Genomic DNA, 21,443 nt, shown 5'->3' on the forward strand with positions numbered 1-21,443 from the left:
CCTCTAAACGCTGAACAAGGGCAAGACCCTTACCAAACCGTTCCCTTAACCCCCGACCAGGTAGCCAACATACCTCCATATAGACCGTGGAGATATGAATGGTGAAAATCTTTTATTTTATATAGACAGTAAAATAACGCCAAGACACCACGGACAAACGATAAGGAAAGATCACCTTCATAAGTAACTAGTTATTAAAGTCATTAATACAAAACCAAATAAAAAGTGCAAAAGATTAAAAATAAAAAGTATTATACCAAACACTTGTCTTCACCAAGTGATGTAAGAGACTTAGGCAAACACGGCCTTGATTGTCAAGAACTCTTGTTGATGCATGGAATGTCTGTTGACTGCGTCTACAAGAAAGTCTGAAGTCAAGATTGGTCTAAAGGGGTCAAAGTGTAAATATTGAGTAATATAGACTTAGGATCGCTTATTTGTCATTGATGTATTGAGAACCGCTTTTGTGTCATTAGGTTTAGACTGGAACCGCTTTTAGAACATTAAGGTAGGATCGCTTATGTGACAAGGTGCTGGATCGCTTATTGGACTGTCACATAAGCGACCCATGATCACTATAAATAGGGTGGAGCGGTTCTTCATTTGAAATAGTGTATGTATGTGCTGAGGTGCCGAAACTCTGCTAAAATTTTATCAGAAAGCAATACAAGCACAAGGAATTGAAAGGATTAGCTGTTGTTACTTTACTTACGTTGATTCCGCCTTCGTATGTGAAGATGAACTACTTCGACTGACTTTTCGGGTCATAGAACGGTCCAACAAAGTGGTATCAGAGCTCAGGACGAGGAGTTCATACTACGACAGCAAAAATCAGCAGAAATCTCTCTTTTCTACTCACTTTCTCTCATACTTTTTCTGATTTCAGTGGTTCCAACGGTCAAAATGGTCTGAATTTTGAGTATAACGTGTAAAATTCACTTTTAACAAACCCTAGAAAGAATCAGGTGAAAATACGGACTAAAAATGGTAAAAACAGGCTAAAAACTTTGAACCGTTTTTTCGAACATCTAGATTCGCTTATTTGGACAAACAGCCTGGTTCGCTCGAAATTCATTCTTGGACCGCTTTTGTAAACATCTTGGACCGCTCTTCTGTCATTGTTATTGTTTGGATCGCTCGAACGGACATTTCTTGGACCGCTCGAACGATCATATTTAGCATCGCTCATTGTGCATCACTTATTTGAACCGCTCGAACGGATACTTTCTGGTCCGCTCAAACGGACATAAGTTGAATCGCGTTTTGAACATAGTGTGGTTCGCTCGTGTGAACATCACTATCTGGTTCGCTTTTCTGGACTATTACAGGATCGCTTTTGTGTCCTGATAATTTTCAAAATCAAAATTTTACTAAGTGTTGTCTGATTTTGTAGGTACAATCAATATGGATGATATTTTCTTGAACCCATTCAGTGATATGTATGCTTTTTCGGGAAGTACGGACAACAATGATACATCGTCAAGCAACAAAGATAAAAGTCCGCCTAAGGAAAGGAAGAAAGAAGCTTGGGAGTCCGAGAGCGCCTTCGTATGTGAAGATGAACTACTTCGACTGACTTTTCGGGTCATAGAACGGTCCAACAAAGTGGTATCAGAGCTTTCAACAAACCCCCAAAGCTTATGGCTATAGAGGATTATAGCAGGTGGGCTACCAAGTTTGAAGACTGGTTGATGGCTTTTGCATTTCCGAGCTGGAAAAGTATGAAAAATGGCTATGCAAATGGAAAAGAAAAAGGCGAAGCTTTGAGATCTCAAGAAGAAATTGATAATTTTGTAGCTGAGCAAAAGTGTGTTGCTTTGCTGTTCCAATCTGTTCGTGAAGATATAATTTCATTGATAGATTACAAAAACGCACAAGATTTGTGGGATAAGCTTAGAAAGAAGTGTATAGGAAATGAAGAGATTGTGAAAAACAAGAAAAAGCTTCTGAAGAAGGAATTTGATCTATTTGGATGTTTAAAGAATGAGTCAGTTTGCAAAATGATCGAAAGATTTGGTCACTTGAAATTGGAGTTAGTCAGACATGGAATTCCTATTTCAGATGAAGATATAGTTGATAAACTCTTTGATTCATTACCTGATGATATGGATTGGAGATATACTATGTTTTGATGCTGAAAAATACAATTGCTCCTGCCGCATTGACTCCAAATTTGGTGATTGAAAAGCTTGAGAGTCATGAGTTAGAGTTGAAGAAAACATACAAAGTTTATAACTCAACATATCAGCAAAATCTGGGTCTTTATTATCCTAAAAACATGTTGCCAACAGTCACCTCTCCAAAAACTGCATATTCAGCTGAGAATGTCTCTTCAGCAAACAGAGAAAGTCAAAGCAGTTCAAGCAGTAAAAGTCACAGTGGGTATCACAGTGGATCTACGTCTTCTACAAATCGTTCTGATGCGAAATTTTCGTGCAACATTGCAATCGCTTTGAAGAATGCACAGAACTTTGACGAAGAATCGGCCAAGCAACAGATGGTGTTTCTAGCGTCTGTTTTGGAGTCTTATGAAGGTTTGGTAGCCGGGAAGATTGGAAATACAAATCTGACCAAAGAAGACTACGATCAGATAGATCCTGAGGAAATGGAGCTTATTGACATTCGTTGGGCAATGGCAAGTGCTGTTCGACGTGCACAACGTTTTATGGAAATTACCGGGAGGAAATCAATTGGTGGTCCGTCAACAAAGCTTGGGTTCGATAAGTCAAAAGTAACGTGTTTTAAATGCAAACAAAAGGGCCATTTCAAGAGAGAATGTCGGAATGCATACGTTGATGAATTTGAGAATCCATTTCGTGATGATTATTACAAGAAGGCAATCTACCATCAGAATAAATCGGAGCCGCCCAGACTAAAGCAGGCTGAGGAGCAAAGAGAAAAGTCAAGGGCTTTGGCAGTGATTTATGATGACGAGGGATATGATTGGAGCAAAGAGGTTTTGCCGGAAGAGGATGCTGTAGGTTGTGCCTTCATGGCATGTCATGATGAACCAATTCCATGGAAGGATACTCGTACTGAGGAAGAGAAGTACAAGTATAGGATGATGACTGCTGAAACAAAAATTATCAGACTTTCTGGTATATACTTGGAAGCAAGAAGAGCTAATCGATGGGATCCGGATAGAGAGTGCTACTTGGATCGATATGGAAATGTCGCAATTGATGACAAAACTTTAGATATTGAAGCCATCATTGCAGAATACAAAGAAGAGGATGAATATTGGCAGCATAAGTGGTGGGGAACACCAACTTCGAAGATGATCGAGGAGGAGAAAGAAAAAGAGAGAAAGGAAAAAGAAGAGAGAGAGAAGAAAGAAAACGCAGAGACTGAGAGATCAAAGATGGTTGATACAGAGTTGATCGATGTGACTCGGAAGTTGACAACTGAGAATTCAGAGAAAATGGCTGACCAAGTGCTAGCTGTAAAAGCACTTGAGGTAGATTCTATTTCTGTTTCTGAGTCAAAAGAGAAGGTCAGTCAAAGTGTGTCAACATCCAGGTCAGGTAAAAAGGTCGATGGAAATGTTAACTGCAAAAATTGCAACAAACAATGCAATTTTTGTAGTACAGTCACGTATTTGAATGATGAGAAATTAAAAAATCTGAAATCAAAAGTTAAAACTTTTGAAGATCAGATTCTCGATCGTGACACAGAGTTAAAAGTTTCAACTGAACGGTTTAATGAGTTAACCACTAAATGTGACAAAATTACAACTGAAAATGAAAAGTTAATTCTGGAAAACCGTCAGATCTTCGAAAAATTTGAGAAACTTAAAAGTGTTGTGAAAGACAGTGATGATCGAAACGGAAAAACATTGACAGAAAACGTACATCTAAGAGCTGTGTTGCAATTAAAAGAAAAAACAATTAATGAACAACTGGATGAGATTGCAAATTTAAAACTTAAGGTTAAAGAATTTGAAATTGAGAATGAAAGAATTCAGTTGAAGTTGAACAGCTACAGCTCAGCTAGCTTTGTTTTGCAGCACATCGTTCCCAAACCTATAGGGAAAAACAAAGCTGGAGAGGATGTGTTTTCTGATGGAACGGGTGTAGGGTTTCACAAAGTTCCACCGCCAATTTTAGACAACTACACGAAAAAGCAGTCTAGTTTGGTGGAAATTGAGGAAGAAAGTGATGTTTCACTACCTGATAACATTGATGTCACGTTCACGTCTTCCAATGAAGAGGGTGTCCAAAATGATGTGGTGAAAAGTGTGATAGACAAAGTGCTTAAGCCGGATTGTGACACTTCTGAGGAGGATGGGTGTTTTCTAGATAAATACATTCCGAAGCAAAAGTCTAAAAACAACTTATATGATGAATCTGATCTTGTCATGTACAAGATGTCGGGATCGGATAAGTTGTTTTCGGATTCTGAGTTTCCATTAGAGAATGTTAATCTGAACAAATTGACAAATGTTTTCAAACTGGTTGAAGTCGAGTTGTCAGCAGTGAATAATCTGAGTCGAAAGAAAGAGAGGGTTTACAACAAGAAAGCTGTTTATCCACCACGTTTTTACAATAACAACAGAAACAATTGGTCGGGTGGTTATCAGGGGGGTAAACCATTTCATAAAAGAAATGTTTCAAACAAGAGGTATGTCGAAAAGAAAAAGTTTGTGCATAGTTCAAGTTCACTTGCTGATGAAGAAAAAGAAATTTTTATAAAATCAAACAAAGAATTTTTTGAGAAGAGAGCTTCACAGGCTCAGTCTGAAGGCACGAGTAGGGTAGCTGATACTCGTACGTGTTTTAGATGTGAACAGGTTGGTCATATTGCACGAAAGTGTACATATGTGAAGCCTAAGACTGAAGCTGTGAAGGTTCAACAAAAGAAAGTTGATGTGAAGGGTAAAACACCGATGTATGTTGAGAAGAAAGTGATTGAGAAGAAAAACGTTAAAAACAACAATGTAAAAGCAAAAACTGAACCCGTAAAGAAACTGGTAAATCAAAATGATAAATTTTATAAGAGGGTTGCAGTAGCTCAACAGGTGTGGAAACCTAAAATTAAACTTAAAGCTGAGAAGAAAGTTTCAAATTCTGAGGAGAACAAGGCTGAAGAGCCAATTATAGTTGATTATGATGCAAATTTTCCGCCTCTAAAGGCTAAAAATTTCAAAATTCAAATTGCAAGAGTCAAGGTTGCACCTAAGGCTGATGAGGCCTGGGTGGACACCATGTTTGACTAAACAGTTTGAATTGCCGGAGCTTCCTGGATTGCGAAGCATGAATCGACATCTTTCTTGAAGTTGAGTATCTCCCAGATCTGTGACAGGATGTATACTACTCATTTCACCGACAAAGAATGTTTGATCTTGAAACCGGGATTTGTGATACCTGAAGAGTGGATCATCATGAGGGCACCAAGAGTCAATGATCTGTACGTATTGGACATGAGCGTTGCTACTACAACCACGGGTCAGGCTCATTGTTTTGTGTCCAGAGCAACGGAGAAGGAGTCAAGGTTATGGCACAGAAAGATGGGGCATATTCATTTAAGGAAAATGAATCATTTAGTGCATAACGACTTGGTCACCGGAGTGAATATTAAAGGTTTTCATCTGGAAGGGGAGTGCATAAGCTGTGTCAGAGGTAAACAGAAGAAAAAGTCACACCCTACAAAACAAGTCAATTCAGTTTCGAGACCTTTGGAAAGACTTCACATGGATTTGTTCGGTCCAGTGAATGTTAAGAGTATAACAGGAGATTCCTACTGTTTGGTTGTGACTGATGACTACTCCAGATTTTCGTGGGTCATGTTCTTGAAAACGAAAGACGAAACCTTTGATAGTTTGGTAGTTTTGTTTAAGAAAATTGAGAATCTGTACCAGAGACCGATTTGTAGAATTCGAAGTGACAATGGTACTGAGTTCAAAAACAGTAAGATGGAGGAATACTGTGATGAAAGAGGTATACTGCATGAGTTTAGTGCTCCGTACACTCCTCAGCAAAATGGAGTTGCAGAATGCAAGAACCGGACGCTAACCGAGACAGCCAGAACGATGCTTGCAGATTCCAAGTTACCAATCAATTTCTGGGCTGAAGCTGTTTCTGCTGCATGCTATACTCTCAATAGAGTTCTTACTGTGAAGAAGTTCAACAAGACGTGTTTTGAGCTAATCAATAAACGCAAGCCGAATTTGAAATATCTAGAACCGTTTGGGTCACCCTGTACGATAATAGAGCCGAAGGGCAAGCTTGGTCCGAAGAACTTTGAAGGAATATTTGTTGGATATTCAGGTCCTACACGGCGTGTCTTTGTTCCAGGTGAAAAGCGTATTATTGAAGCAGCAAATGTTGAATGTCAGGGTTATACTATGCCGCCTCAGAATCCTGGTGATTCATGGCGTTTTAATTATGACAAACTTTGGGAATCGTTTGACATGAGAGAAGAATCAGAGGAAGAGGAAGATTTCTTTGATGAGCTGGATATTTTACGAGAATATGAATCATCGCTCAGGTTTCCAGCAGAGTATTCTAGCAGACCTCGGGAGACTTCAAATGATGATGAAGCAGGTCCTAGTAACGCTGGTGAACATGATGATGAAGTTGCTCCTGGTAATCAGTCGGAGGTGAATGATGATCAAGAAGCTGAAAACATGCCAGTTTTTGACCATGGTGATTCAGATCTTGAGGGGGAGCAGATCCAGTTGTCAAGTCAAACAAACCAAGTTGGTGAACAAGATGCAGAGCAGAATGTTACTAATCTGGAGGGAAATGTAGAAGTTCCAAGCGAAGTGATGCCGCGAACTCTTTCTTATCATCCAGAGGAGTTGATAATAGGAGAATTGCAATCAGGAGTTCGGACGAGACGTCAAATTGACCAGGGCTTAACATGTTTTTATTCTACAGTAGCACCTTTACAAACTGAATTTTCATTAAGTTGTTTTATCTCGCAGGTCGAACCACGGACTTACAAAGAGGCGCTTACTGAAGACTCTTGGGTCATAGCGATGCAAGAAGAATTAAGTCAGTTTGAGAAGTTAGGTGTGTGGAAGTTGGTTGATTTACCGGATGGTCAAAGAAAAATCAATACAAAATGGGTTTTCAAATGTAAGAGGGACGACAGAGGAGTGGTTGTAAGGAACAAAGCTCGACTCGTTGTTCAGGGCTTTAGCCAACAGGAGGGGATTGATTTTACCGAAGTCTATGCTCCTGTCGCACGATTAGAGGCTATCAGAATTTTCCTAGCATTTGCGTCTTGGAAGAATTTCAAAGTATTTCAGTTAGATGTTAAATCAACGTTTCTTTATGGGAAGGTCAAAGAGGAGGTTTATGTTGGTCAGCCGCCGGGCTTTACTGACCCAATCCACAAGAACAAAGTTTATCTGCTGGACAAAGCGTTGTACGGTCTACATCAGGCGCCGAGAGCCTGGTATGAGACTTTGTCTCAACACCTACTCGCTAACCAGTTCATACGTGGAAAAGTGGATGCCACTCTCTTCACCAAAGTCGTTGATGGTCATCTTCTGATAGTACAAATTTATGTAGACGATATTATTTTTGGGTCAACGAATGAGAAATTATGCAAAGATTTCGAACAGGTGATGAAGCAGAAATTTGAAATGTCTTCAATGGGGGAGATGAAATTCTTTCTGGGATTACAAGTTGAACAACTTCCTGAAGGTATTTTCATTCATCAAAGAAATTTGGAATGTCAAGTTCTACTCCAGCTGCTACCCCACTTGCGACAAATCATGGTATTCACCCAGATCTCACCGGAGACAGGGTTGATGAGACACTTTATCGATCCATGATAGGTTCTTTGATGTACCTAACTGCTTCACGTCCTGACATCATGTACCCAACGTGCCTCGCAGCAAGATTTCAGTCTAACCCGAGAGAATCGCACATGATTATTGTGAAGAGGATTTTACGTTATTTGAAAGGCACACCCACATTGGGGTTGTGGTATCCTCGCAAAGGCGATTTTACACTCGAAGGGTTTTCCGATTCAGATTTCGGATGCTGCAAAGTTAATGCGAAATCAACAACTGCAGGATGCCAGTTTTTTGGACCAAGATTGGTTACTTGGCAGTGTAAGAAACAAACATCTGTGGCGCTATCTACATGTGAAGCAGAGTATGTTTCTGCTAGCAGTTGCTGCTCTCAGATCCTGTGGATACAGCAACAAATGCGCGACTATGGTTTGCAGTTTCTTAACACACCTCTGTTTGTTGATAATGAGGCCGCGATTAATATAACTAAAAATCCAGTACATCACGCTAAAACTAAACATATTGAGATTCGTCATCACTTTATTCGCGATTGCTTCGAGAAAAAGTTGATACGAATTGAGAAAATCCACACTGGCAAACAAAAAGCTGATTTGCATACCAAAGCTTTTGATAAAAATCGATTTCAATATTTGTTAAAACTTAATGGTATGAAATTGCTTTCGGTGTCGGATGGGGTTGTGAGCATTGATGAGAGTACTGTTGCGGATGAAGATGAGAAACAATCTGCGATGGTTTGTCGATTTTTTACTTGTTTTGGTATTTAGGGGGAGATAGATAGTTGTACATATTTTATTTTCAGAAAAATACAAAAACAGTAAAAATTGCAAAAATCCAAAAACATGATAAAATTGAAAAAGAGCTTGTGTATATAGGGAAAATGATAGTACATCAGCTAGACAATTACGGTATGCTAAAGATTTGGAAAGAGAAAATGAGTTAAACAGTCTTACTAATGATGTGTCGATAGGTTTTAGTACATTTAGTAGATTTATTCGGGATATAAACCTAAAATTTCAAACTGGTGAAATTCGTGGGAAACACTACTTGGATATATAGGTAACCCCTGAAATCTCGTTTGAAAGGTCTCGTATTCTGATATACTAGGTGGTTATACTCTATGATGTCTGGGGTATTATTCCGGGACTTCTGCTGAACGGTGGTTCTGACCTAGTCCCTGGCTAATATTTTCACCAAAATGCTTGAAACATAGCATTATAGCCCTCAGCTGATTAGACAATAAAATTGATAATCAGTTGTTGTAGCTAAAAGATTCTCTAAAGGGAACACATTGCAAAGTCGAAGCTGATATCTCTCTGCTGAACAGAAGTTCTGACCTGAGATCCCTCAGTTCTCGCATACCCTAATTTATGTACAGACATCATTGTAGTATCTTTGCCTGTAAGACTGAATATTGGGATTCTGGATACGGGAGTATATTCAAGAGGTGGGACACATGAATCGATCTATGTTCTTAAAACACTTAAACAGTATCCTGAATAGATTGAAGTTTGTATGAAAATTTAAGATGGATCAGTATATCGACAATCGAGGTGAATTGTTTAAATCTGAGTATGTAATATAGCTTAACGGTACTTGTAATTGGTCTGAAAAGCTGATATGATTCCCTGACACGCTCGCCAAAAACAAATTTGTAAATAGTTTGTTTTATGCAATTTAAGTTTTCTGTTATTTCATTTCTTAGTTTAGATCAGCCTAAAATCCAAAAAGATTTTATTTCTGCTTTATTTTAGACAAACCAAAGTGGAAAGTTGATTGTCGGATTCTAGCAAAATGAAGCAGATGCAGGAGATTCTGAGCTGAAGATCGAGGAGAGCTTATATTGTTGGAAAATGTTTGTTTTCAAAAAGTTTTAAACAAGTTCATTAAGTTGATACTTGTTATTTTTCAGAAGAGTGGAAAATTGTTTTACTAAATCAGTTTGTTTCGTCACAAGATCAACCAGGGTCATTAAGTTGAACTTGGTAGATTAATCAAGTATTCAGGGTCATTAATTTGAACTTGAAAACTTGAGTGGATTTTTAAAACTGATTGAAGTTGTGTTTATTGTTTGATAAGATAGAATGTAATGTTATCGGTTGAGTAACAGGTTTGGACGATATTTCCCAACGGAGGCAAATTGCAAAAGCTTGATCCAGATATCTCAAGATTCCAGCATAATGAGAGGGGGAGTCAGTGAGAGGGGGAGTTTGGATTAACAGCTATTGGGAAGTTGGTAGATAAAGCTAGAAGTCAGTCTGAGAACCTGTGAAGAATGCTTAAAGATAGACAGAGGTGGTAAAAAGACAAAGTCTAAAGACTACGGATCAGAAGATGCTAAAAAGACTACGTCAACATCCAAGGGGGAGTCTGTTGATGCACGGAATGTCTGTTGACTGCGTCTACAAGAAAGTCTGAAGTCAAGATTGGTCTAAAGGGGTCAAAGTGTAAATATTGAGTAATATAGACTTAGGATCGCTTATTTGTCATTGATGTATTGAGAACCGCTTTTGTGTCATTAGGTTTAGACTGGAACCGCTTTTAGAACATTAAGGTAGGATCGCTTATGTGACAAGGTGCTGGATCGCTTATTGGACTGTCACATAAGCGACCCATGATCACTATAAATAGGGTGGAGCGGTTCTTCATTTGAAATAGTGTATGTATGTGCTGAGGTGCCGAAACTCTGCTAAAATTTTATCAGAAAGCATGTTGTTACTTTACTTACGTTGATTCCGCCTTCGTATGTGAAGATGAACTACTTCGACTGACTTTTCGGGTCATAGAACGGTCCAACAACTCTTACGATCAATCTTGGATCCCGAGACGACTCACACACTCTACGATGGACAATGGATGATGGTGGTGGATGATGGTGTTATGGTGGTGGTGGGTGGTGGATGAAGTGTGAGAGAGGTGGTGTGCCAAGGGATGAGTTGGAATGAAACCAAGCACTCCTATTTATAGGCTGAACAGAAGGCTGGGCACGGCCCCGTGTCCGCTGGACACGCCCCCGTGCCCGTCTGACACTCTCTTTCCTCATTAATTGTAATTCGCAATTACAATTAATGCGCCTGCTGTACTTTCACCACGCCCCCGTGCTGTACTTTCACCACGCCTTCTATAGGTTTGTCTTTTCTGCTGCTTCTTGGGCACGGCCCCGTGTCCGCTGGACACGGGGCGTGTTCAGTCTTCTGCTTTCTCTTCTTTGCCTTGGAGGATGCCGTTGAGGGTCCGGGCAGTCTACTTTTATTCCTTTTCTTGTATTTATGCTATAATTAGTTGTCTTTTTGCTTCTTTTGTGAATTTGAGCTCATTTCATCCTGAAAATACAAAAGAAAGACAAAAACACTCTTTTTCCAACATTAGTACTTAAAAAGGGTTAGTTTTATGCCTTAATTGATGTGATTTATATGTTGCATTTTACACACATCAATACCGTAATTAATCAAACCAATACTCCAATACTTATCTAAAACCTACACTAATGTGTGAGTGAAGTTTACTACTTTTAAATTCTTTGCTGATTTAGTTCTAAGCATAGTATCTAACACAATATATTACAAACTTTTAAATATCAACAAACATGTTCATGAATAATATCTGTACGTATTTAATTATTTAAAGAACGATTAATACTAAAGTAAATTGATATTTGAAATATCAAGAAAACCTTTATGGGAATATACTAAGTGGTATTCTTAATTTATCAAAAAACAGAATGGAACAATTTGTTTGCAAAATGACACCTTTAAGTATCTTAGGACCAACCAAATCAATATTGTCTAGTGCCATCAATGCCCTGTCGATTTCAATAGAACGACATCGGTCGTGGTATGGTACCATTAGAACCGTTACTGACATCATTTTGGTAATATCATGACTTTATTTTTTGGTTTAAACATCTAGTTGTTATGTTATACAAGTGTGGATATCGCAATGAATCGAACCAATACCGACTTAAACCTACCATAATATGTTAGTGAATTTTACCGGTTTTAAATTCTTTACTAATTTACTTTTAAGCATCATATCTAAAACAATATATTACAAACTTCTAAATATCAACAAACAAGCTTATGAACCATATCTATACGTATTTAATTATTTAAAGTACGATTAATATGAAAGTAAATTAATTTTTGAAATATCAAGAACACCTTTATGGAAATATATTAGGTGGTATTCTTCATTTATCCAAAAGAAAATTTGGAACATTTTTTTTTGCAAAATAAAGCCTGCAAGTATCCTACGACCAACCGAACTAATATTGTCTAGCACCATCAATGCCCTCTCCAATTTGACAGAATGACAATGGGAATGGTGACGGTACTGTTAGAACCGTTATTGACATCATTTTGTTCATATCAAGACTTTATTTTTGGTTTTAAACATCGGGTATTAAAATGGGGGTGCTGATACCGTAATGAATCAAACCAATTCTGACATAAAACTTGCTGCAACGTGCGAGTGAATTTTACTAGTTTTAAATTCTTCAATGATTTAGTTCTAGCGTTGATGTGTGTAAAATGGAACATATAAATTATATCAAATGAGGCATAAAACTAACCATTTTTTAGTACTAATGTTGGAAAAAGTGTGCTTTTGTCTTCCTTTTGTATTTTCAGGACCAAATGAGCTTAATTAAACAAAAGGAACAAATATGCAGCAAAATCTAACAAGAATACAAAGAAAAGGAATAAACGTGGCATGCTAGACCCCTCGACAGCATCTTCCCAAGCAAAAGCAAAAACGGCCCCGTGCCCAGCGGACACGGGGGCGTGGCTAGATGTCTGCAGAAAAGACAAAGCTATAGAAGCTTCTATTCCCAGCATGAGGGCGTGCCCAGCTCAACACGGGTCGTGGTCAACGCTAAGATTCGCAGAATCCAGCAAATCTTGATAGTACAGATACGCCTCTGCACACGGGGCCGTGCCCAGCGAACACGGGGGCGTGTGGAGCTAATGCAGACAATTGCAATTAATGAAGAAAGAGAAAAGGGATGGACACGGGGCCGTGCCCAATGGACACGGGGCTGTGCCCAATGGACACGGGGCCATGTTCGGGCTTCTGTGCAGGCTATAAATAGGGGTGTTTGGCTCACTTCAAAGGCACCCTTGGCAAACCACCTCTCTCTCACTTCACCCACACTCCACCACCACTACAACACCCACATCCACCACCATCATCCATCATCCACCTTAGAGTGTGTGTAGTAGTCTCAGGATCCAAGATTGATAGTAAGAGTTCTTGATAATCAAAGGCCATGTTTGCCTAAGTCTCTTATATCACTTGGTGACGACAAGCATTTAATGTAATACTTTTGATTTTTAATCTTTTCGCACTTTTTATTTGGTTTTGTATTAATGACTTTAATAACTAGTTTCTTATGTTGAAGGTGAAACTTCCTTATCATTTGTCCGTGGTGTCTTGGCATTATTTTACTGTCTATATAAAATAAAAGATTTACACCATTCATATCTCTACTGTCTATATAGAGATATGTTGGCTACCTGGTCGGGGGTTAAGGGAATGGTTTTGTAAGGTTCTTGCCTTGTTCAGTGTATAGATCCTGCAAGGACCTGGGTCAAGCTTACTATAACCTCCTTCAATACCCACTGGTATTGGATGGTGGGGGTGCGAATGGCTTGATCCCCTCATATGTAAACTACTATTAATACATTAACCCGGCTACTTGGGATTGTATCCCTGCTGACTCAAACCACTTAGCCAAGGGTAACGTCACCTTCAAAAGAGGGGCCTACCACATTACGCATTAATAACTTTATTAATTATCTTTCAATATTCTGACCCTTTAGGATTGTATCCTTGCTGACTCAAACTACTGGGTTGAGGGTAACGTCACCTTCAAAAGAGGGGCCTACTACTATAACTAAGATAATCTCTTAAAAAGTGCAAAAGTGCGGAAATCATCAAAGGTTACATTAAAGGCGAGTCGGATCCAAGTGATTCATCTTGTCTATCTGTTTAATTTTATTTTATTTTTCAGCATTTCAGTTTTTATTTTTCTTGTTTAAAACTTTTTCTAAAACTTTTTGATTTGATTAGACGTTGAGGATAAACCGGTATTAAAAGCTCTTGTGTCCTTGGACGACCTCGGTATCTTACCAACGCTATACTACGCTCACGATGGGTGCACTTGCCCATATGTGTGTTTAGTGTTAGTAGAATATCGGGTTTTATAAATTTAAAACTTGACTAAAGTGTTAAAAAGGGCTTAAAATATAAATAAAAATATATCACACCTAACGCATATCAAATTTTTGGCGCCGTTGCCGGGGACACAAGGATTTTAAGAAAGTTAGGAATCAACGGCCTAATCGTTTTTCTTATTTTTCTATTGTTTTTAGGATTTTTCTAGATTTTTCAGCTTCTGCAGACTGCAGCACGGGGCCGTGCCCGCTGAACACGCCCCCGTGTCACACACTGATATTTCCACGTATTACCGGTGGGCCCGGTGGGGAGTATCGTGACGTAGTTGATATCATCATAGTCAATAATCACAGTTCAATGCACAGCGGAAATCTAAAGTAGAAATATTACAAACCGATTTGAAAGTAACATAAAATATTACACAACGGGTTGTAAAAGGATCCACAGGCGGATCTAAAATAAAAGAAATATTGTTCAACAGATTTAAGCATCAAAAGCTTGCAAGACTCTTTATTTGATACTAGGAGTGGCCAGCCCATTTCGCTTAGTACCTGCACTTAACCTTTTTGAAAAATACGTCTGTTTACACTGGTAAATACAATTAACTGACTCTTTTTGAAAACATTTAAGAAAATTGATTTAAATGCACAAGGCACAAATCTTCTTTTATAACTTGGGATAAATATTTAAAAATAATCTTGTAAAAGAATTATATGTTTGTTATACGTTCAGTATCCTGGGTTAGAAGTACCGGGTTAAAGATTAATAGACACACCACATAATATAACCCACATCAAGTTATTCTCAACAAGCAGGTATATCTTTTTAAATACGCACCGGCAGGTGTATGCCTACACCCCGTGCTTAAGTCGTGGCCATTTCAATGAATGAGCCAAGGATATCCAGGACACGATCATTAACCCCCCAAAGGCTTAAAACAAACAAAACAGATTAAACGGGTTATCTCAATGATTTAACCATTATTCGATTAAAAATTCAATACCCGACCAAGCGGTATTATTAAATACCGTACCCCAAGCCCGTATAAGGGAAAATAAGTTAAAAGTATTTACCTGAGCAAAAATAAAATATTTATCCCAGCCGTATAACAATCATCAAGTGCAAATATCTTTTACTGGGCTCCTAAATCTGGAACGAAGGTTTTAATAACCTATTAGATTCCTAACGGGTCTTACTTAAGTTTAAATTTAGACCGGTTAGTTTTAATGAAAGGTTTACGGTTCAAAACGCAAGATTAAGCGAAGACCGGATTAGAGTTTGATTTAGACCCGACAAGTATGAAGACTTGTATAATATGGTTAAACCAAACACATTCTGGATTTTGAAGTGAAAATGATAAGGTTTGACCCGTTTCGGTCAATTTATGCAAACTAGTTATATAAACCGCACCCAACGCGAAAAATGCATAACGGGTAACCAAATGAGTCATGAACATGTTCCCTAAGTTAATATGCTTAAAATATGTTATGATATCAGTAGGATACCTTCCATTATGCCCAAAATGAATTTAAAGTCAATTTAAGCCCCGTAGTGGTATTTTGGTCATTTTAAATATTATAAAAGAGGTTAAATGACAATTTGAGGTTCTGGTCTAAAATGATCAGTAAAAATATTTATTTGTGCAAGTCATATCAGTAAGGTATTGTATATATGTGAAATTTATCATTTATGGCCAAACTATGCACCGTAGGGGCATTTTGGTCATTTCACTCAAGCTTTAAGGGTCAAATTTAGAAATCTGAGTTCAAAACTTTTACCTACTGTTAAAGTATAAAAATTTACTTATAATATCAGTAGGTAATGGGTCTTAAGTGTTAAATATAGTTTTAAACCATACTATGCGTTTAAAAAGCGTAAAAGTCGGTATTTGATGATTTCCGGATTATATAAGGAAAGCTGAGATTTTAATCAGTCTATAAGGCTTAAAATATTTTATTTAACATATGAAATTAGTAGGAAAAGGTTTGGTATCAAAATGTTATGTAAAACTCATTTTATTAGCAGAAAGGGCATAACCGACAATTACCAGGTCAATGTAAGAACCCTATGTTATGATCAGTTTAAAATTTATTAAAAATTTCCAAAAATCCCTAAATATTTTATTACATCAGTGGGTAGAAAGTTTGGTGTCAAAATTTGGGTTTAAATAGTTTTTATGCCAAAAATGCCGTTTCATTAATAAAAATCTTTCAATTTACGATATCGAGCATAACTCCTAATTTAGACTACAAACTGATGTCAAATTTTTAGGACATGCTTATAAATCAGTAATAAAGGTTTTTGTCCTCTCACATTTTCAAAAATCTCGTTTTTATATCAAAAGGGCAAAATGGTTAACGTTTAAGCAATTAACAGAAACACGCAAATGATTCGGATTACAAAGGAACCATATTGTATAATCTCAGAGGGTTATACTAACATGTAATATGGTCCTAAAGGAACCCTAAGGCATATCTAAACTAAGCTAGATCGGGTCAGAACTGAAAGTCAAAGCAAAAGTCTACTTTTGCGACTTTCGGTTGCGAATCGAGCCTAAACTCAGAATTGTCAGGTTGAACATGCCTAAACATGTTCTTATATTATTTACCAAGTTATTTTAGTGTTTAAATATATTCCATAACCTCTGCATTACTAGTTATGGACTTATTTGCAAAACAGATTATGTTGACTTTTTATTAATAAGTTCGACCCGACAATTGACCAAGTTAGAGTGAGAATCAGTAGGTGCCCTTTTAAGGGTTTATTACCTACATAAATACCAACTCATAGCCATTTTTAATTTGAAAAATGGCTGGACCATTAGTGATTAATCACTAAGTCAAAGCTTAATTACGACGGCTTTGACTTTGACTTTTGGTCATTAAGCTAATAAAACTTGAGCTTAGGGAGCTAAGAACACTTACTAGGGTACTTAGCACGAGTATGGAACTTTAGAAAACTTCCTTGAGCTCTAGGAGGCTCCAAAGAGTGAGTTTTGAAATAAAATTTCAAGTGTGCAAATGACAAGTGAAAAACCATTGGCACAGTCCCTGGTATCGATTTGAGGCATGCAAAGGCGGTGTAACAGGCTGAACCTGCAGGTGTGCAAATTTTTCTGCATCTGATACTTCCACGCGGGCCGCGTAAGACTCTTAAGGAGTCTACGTGGGCCGCGTCGCTCCTCTATGACAGGAAATCAACTTTCAGTTATTGCAGTTTTGGTCCCTGGTCCATAATAAGTTTAAATAACTTCTATTTATTGTATTTCAGACCCCCATAGTTAACTATTAAGGACCTTGGGTCATTATCTAACTCCGTTAAGCTCCCGGTTAGTCGTACGATCACCCGAAAAGTCTTGTTTTCTTCGAAACTACACAAAATTAATATCCAACATTCTTGAGAGCAATCTGTTGGGATTGAACCCTACCAAAGGAACAGATAATGAAAGCCAAAACCGGATCACAACAGTGGACTCACAATAAGCAGCAGTTTACTATAAGCTTTCCCCTTGACTGTGGCTCCAACATCTGCTATACTCCAAAGTACTGCTTCTATCAACATCTGCTGACCTACAACTGCTGTTCTATTCAAGGACTGATGAAGACTAAAAGCCCTGCTGTTCAATCTGCTGCCTTGAGTTAAGCACTGCTGATCATGACAAGTACTGCTGGGTTCACAGTAGTAGAATGATGCAGCATCAGTTTTATTCATCTCATGTAATGTAATGCAATATCAATAGTTAGCAAAGCAGTAGTTGTATAGATCAGTAGATAGAGTTTGTTAGGTTGTTAGATGTCACTTTCATGGTGACGTCAGCTGAGATGCTTCAGTGGTTTGGATTGTCTATAAATGTAACAGTACTCTGTACTGTTACACTTGATCGTTTTGAGTGAGTTCTTCTCCTTAATTCAATCCTTTCATCTTGTACAACCAACCTTGGGGTATCAGCCTGAGGGGGAGTTTTGTTATGTAAGCATTCTTATAATCTTTTGATTTTCATTGTAATCATTCAACTTAATGAGAAAGCATGTGTTTATCAAACTATTCTCTTCTTTGATTGTGTTTACAAAGTTTGTATCCATTTCCGCTGCACTTTACATTGTTTCATATTCATTGATTTGTCAAATTCTTACAAACAAGCACAATCATGACAGCCTCCGATCCTAACAATTGGTATCAGAGCTAGGACAGTCAAATTCGATCTAACAATCAATTTGACATAACAGTTCAGCTCAAAATTCATTGATACTAAGGTTGATTGTATTTAGTTGAAAAACAGAGCAAGTGAAATCATGTTCAAAATGATGAATCTGATTCTCTATAAAACAACCAAGATGTCATAAGATCCACAAACTTCAAACAACAAGTGATGTCATGCACAAATCACTCACAGTGTCCAGATCTGGAAACTTATCTGGTAACTATGATATGATTATCTTCATTCAAAATTGATTTCAACTGTTGTTATGGAATTTGTGATGATTTCATCATGTTTTATGCTAAAGTATGAACCTCAGATTAACAAAATCTATGTTCATAATAAACACTAGTGTTTTGCTAACTTTGAAATAGGGAAATAAAACTTTAGTCATGAAATCTTATGTGTTAAAAGGCAGGTTGAGAATCCTCAAAAGGACCCAATCAACTCTATTAAAACACATGAAGAAAATCTGGGGTCAAAACTGTCCAAATCATATGTAATGTGAGAATTGGTAATAAAACATGTACAAATGTGGCCAAATCTCTCAAAACATTGCTGAAAATGATTTTGGATTGAGGATTCTTTCATAAAAACCTCCCAGTAAGTAATTTATTACTTATGAATGGGAAGGGTAAAAAGGGAAGAAGAAAATGAACAAAACTCAAAAGTGTGCTTATCTCAAAGCTTTTGAAGCCAAAAGAAAAAGAGTATAATTATAAAACACTTATGAGGTCAAAGTTGGGTAAACAGTGGTCATCATGCAACTGTGTGCTTTCATCAAATACAGGAATCGTTCGGGTAACAATGGCATCTCCAGTGATTGACCTTAAAGGAAGTATTTACAATCAATTGTCAAGAAAATGACCCCAAACAATGGTCAAAATAACTTGAGAATGATATGATCATGTTTCTTACTTGAAAAGCTGTCAGATCCTTTTGATGTTTTTTTCAAAACATCCTTTAACTATTTTGTTGGTGCATTGAATGTCTGCTGACTACGTCTTATCGAGTCTTATGTCTAGATAGGTTAAACGAATGCACAAAAGTGATTAAAATAGGGTTTGTATAGGTTTTAGGAAGTATGTCCGTTTGAAAAGGTGCTGGCCGTTTGAAATATGCTTGACCGTTTGAAGATGTGTGTCCATTTGAGGCATGTCCGTTTGAACGTGTGTATCACTTTCAAATGGAAGGGACTTAGTCTATAAATAGGATTCATTTCAAACGGACAGGAGGATGGACTAGTATGTGTGTGTGAGCGAAGGTGCTGCCGGATTTCTGTCAAAATCTTTGTAAAAGCTCGCAACCAGTAATAGAAAAGAAAGATTGAAAGGAACAAGCTGTTTTTGACTTGGTTTACTTTGATTCCGCCTCTGTAAACTAAGATCAACTACTTTTACTGACGTTTAAGGTCACTGGAACGGTCCAACAAGTGGTATCAGAGCTCAGGACGAGGAGTTCATACCAAATTCAGCTTGAAATCACCGGATTATCTCACTTCTACCTTTCTTTTCTGATTTAAACTATTTGTTACGGTTAAAATGGCTTGATAAGCTCACATATCAAACGAAACACACTCTTAACGAATCCTTGAAAGTTTTGAATCAAAATTCGACGTAAAAGTGATAAAAATGGACTAAAAACATGGTTCCGTTTGAACGAAACATAGGTGGTCCGTTTGAAAACACACATTCCGTTTGAGATTGTCCTATCGTTTGAAAGTATCGTTTGAAAATGACCATACCATTTGAAAATAGACGTTTCGTTTGAACGATTGTTTGAAAATGGATTCCGTTTGAAACTTATCGTTTGAAAGTGGTGTATTTTCAAATGGACTGGGCAACTTTCGCTTGAAATATACATTCCGTTTGAAAGTGAGGATATCATTTGAAAGTGATTATCGTTTGAAGGGATTTCGTTTGAAACTTGTGTTATTTGAAACGGAATAGTTCATCTCATTTGAGGAGAACCATTTCGTTTGAAAACATTCCGTTTGAATCTGTAATTTTTCAAAACCAAAAATATTTCTAAGTGTTTGTTTGATTTTGGACTTTCAGGTATTTCAAGAATTTCAAGACATGGCTAATGTTGATCCTGATAGATTTTGGAAAGCAGATTATGCAAGATGGGAAATCGGAAAACTCAGTGAACCTTTCAAAGAAGCCCAGAGAGCCAAACGATGGAATGATGAGTTGGAATGTTACATGGATCCATGGGGTAATCCGGTTGCTGACCCATCAAAAGTGGATTTCAAAGCTGTAACAAATTGGCTTCCAAGGCAGGCTACTTTCAACATACGAAGGTTATCTGATAAAGCATATTTGCCTGATTTGGAGAAGAAAATAAGAGAGGTTTGTGAAGCAAGTCTACCGAAGGTGGTAGAGATTAAAAAGATGAAAGAAGAAGAATCGAAAAAGGTGGTTGAAGATTTGAAAAAGAAAGCTTTAGAGGAAGTCAAAGCTGAAGTAAATAAAACTGAAAAGAGTTTGGATGTTAAATCTGAAAAAGAAAAGGAAGAGAAAAAGATGAATGGAAAATGTTCAAATTGTGAAAAATCAGAAGCAGATAGTGTGAAACTCTTGAAGGATGTGGAGAGTTTGACATTGGAAAACAATACTCTGAAGATCGAGAAGAAGGCTGATGAAGAACAGATTTTGAGTTTGCGCCTGAACTGCGAAAAATTGACATCTGATAATGACAAACTTTTAAAGATTGTTGAGGGTTTATCATCAGAAAACAAAATTTTGAAAGAAAATGAAAAAGGTTTTGAAAGCAAAAGAAAATCTTCAGAAGATGAAGATTTCTGGATAAAATTGGAAAACAAGAATTTGAAAGAAAATGAAACAAGATTTCAAGAACAGTTAAAAGGTTTGGAAAATGAAAAATCTGTTCTTGAAAATCTTAAAATTGAAAATGAGAATTCTATCAAGTTCTATCTTGAAAGAATCTCTCAGCTTGAAAAAGAAGCTGAGAATTCAAGAAACAAGATTGATGAACTTGAAAAGAAATTGAAAGGTTTTGTGACTGCATCAGATAGTTTGAATTTTCCTTGTCCAAAACCGATCAATTCTGTTCCAATAATTGACAAGGTCACAAATTTTGACAAAGTCAAAATTGAAGATTGTGATGACAAATCCGATGATGAAAAAGAAAAAGAAGAAAAAAGAAAAACATTTTTGAAATTAAATGAAATGTTTAAAAATACTGTTTTACATTCTACTGAGAAAGGTGAATGCTCAACGCAAAAACCTGTAAAGAAGAGTGTGGAACAGAAACAAAAAGATAAAAAATCACAAAAATTTAAAAATC

This window comes from Helianthus annuus, chromosome 6 (genome assembly GCF_002127325.2).
Source record: "Helianthus annuus cultivar XRQ/B chromosome 6, HanXRQr2.0-SUNRISE, whole genome shotgun sequence".
In the NCBI taxonomy this organism is placed as follows: domain Eukaryota; kingdom Viridiplantae; phylum Streptophyta; class Magnoliopsida; order Asterales; family Asteraceae; genus Helianthus; species Helianthus annuus.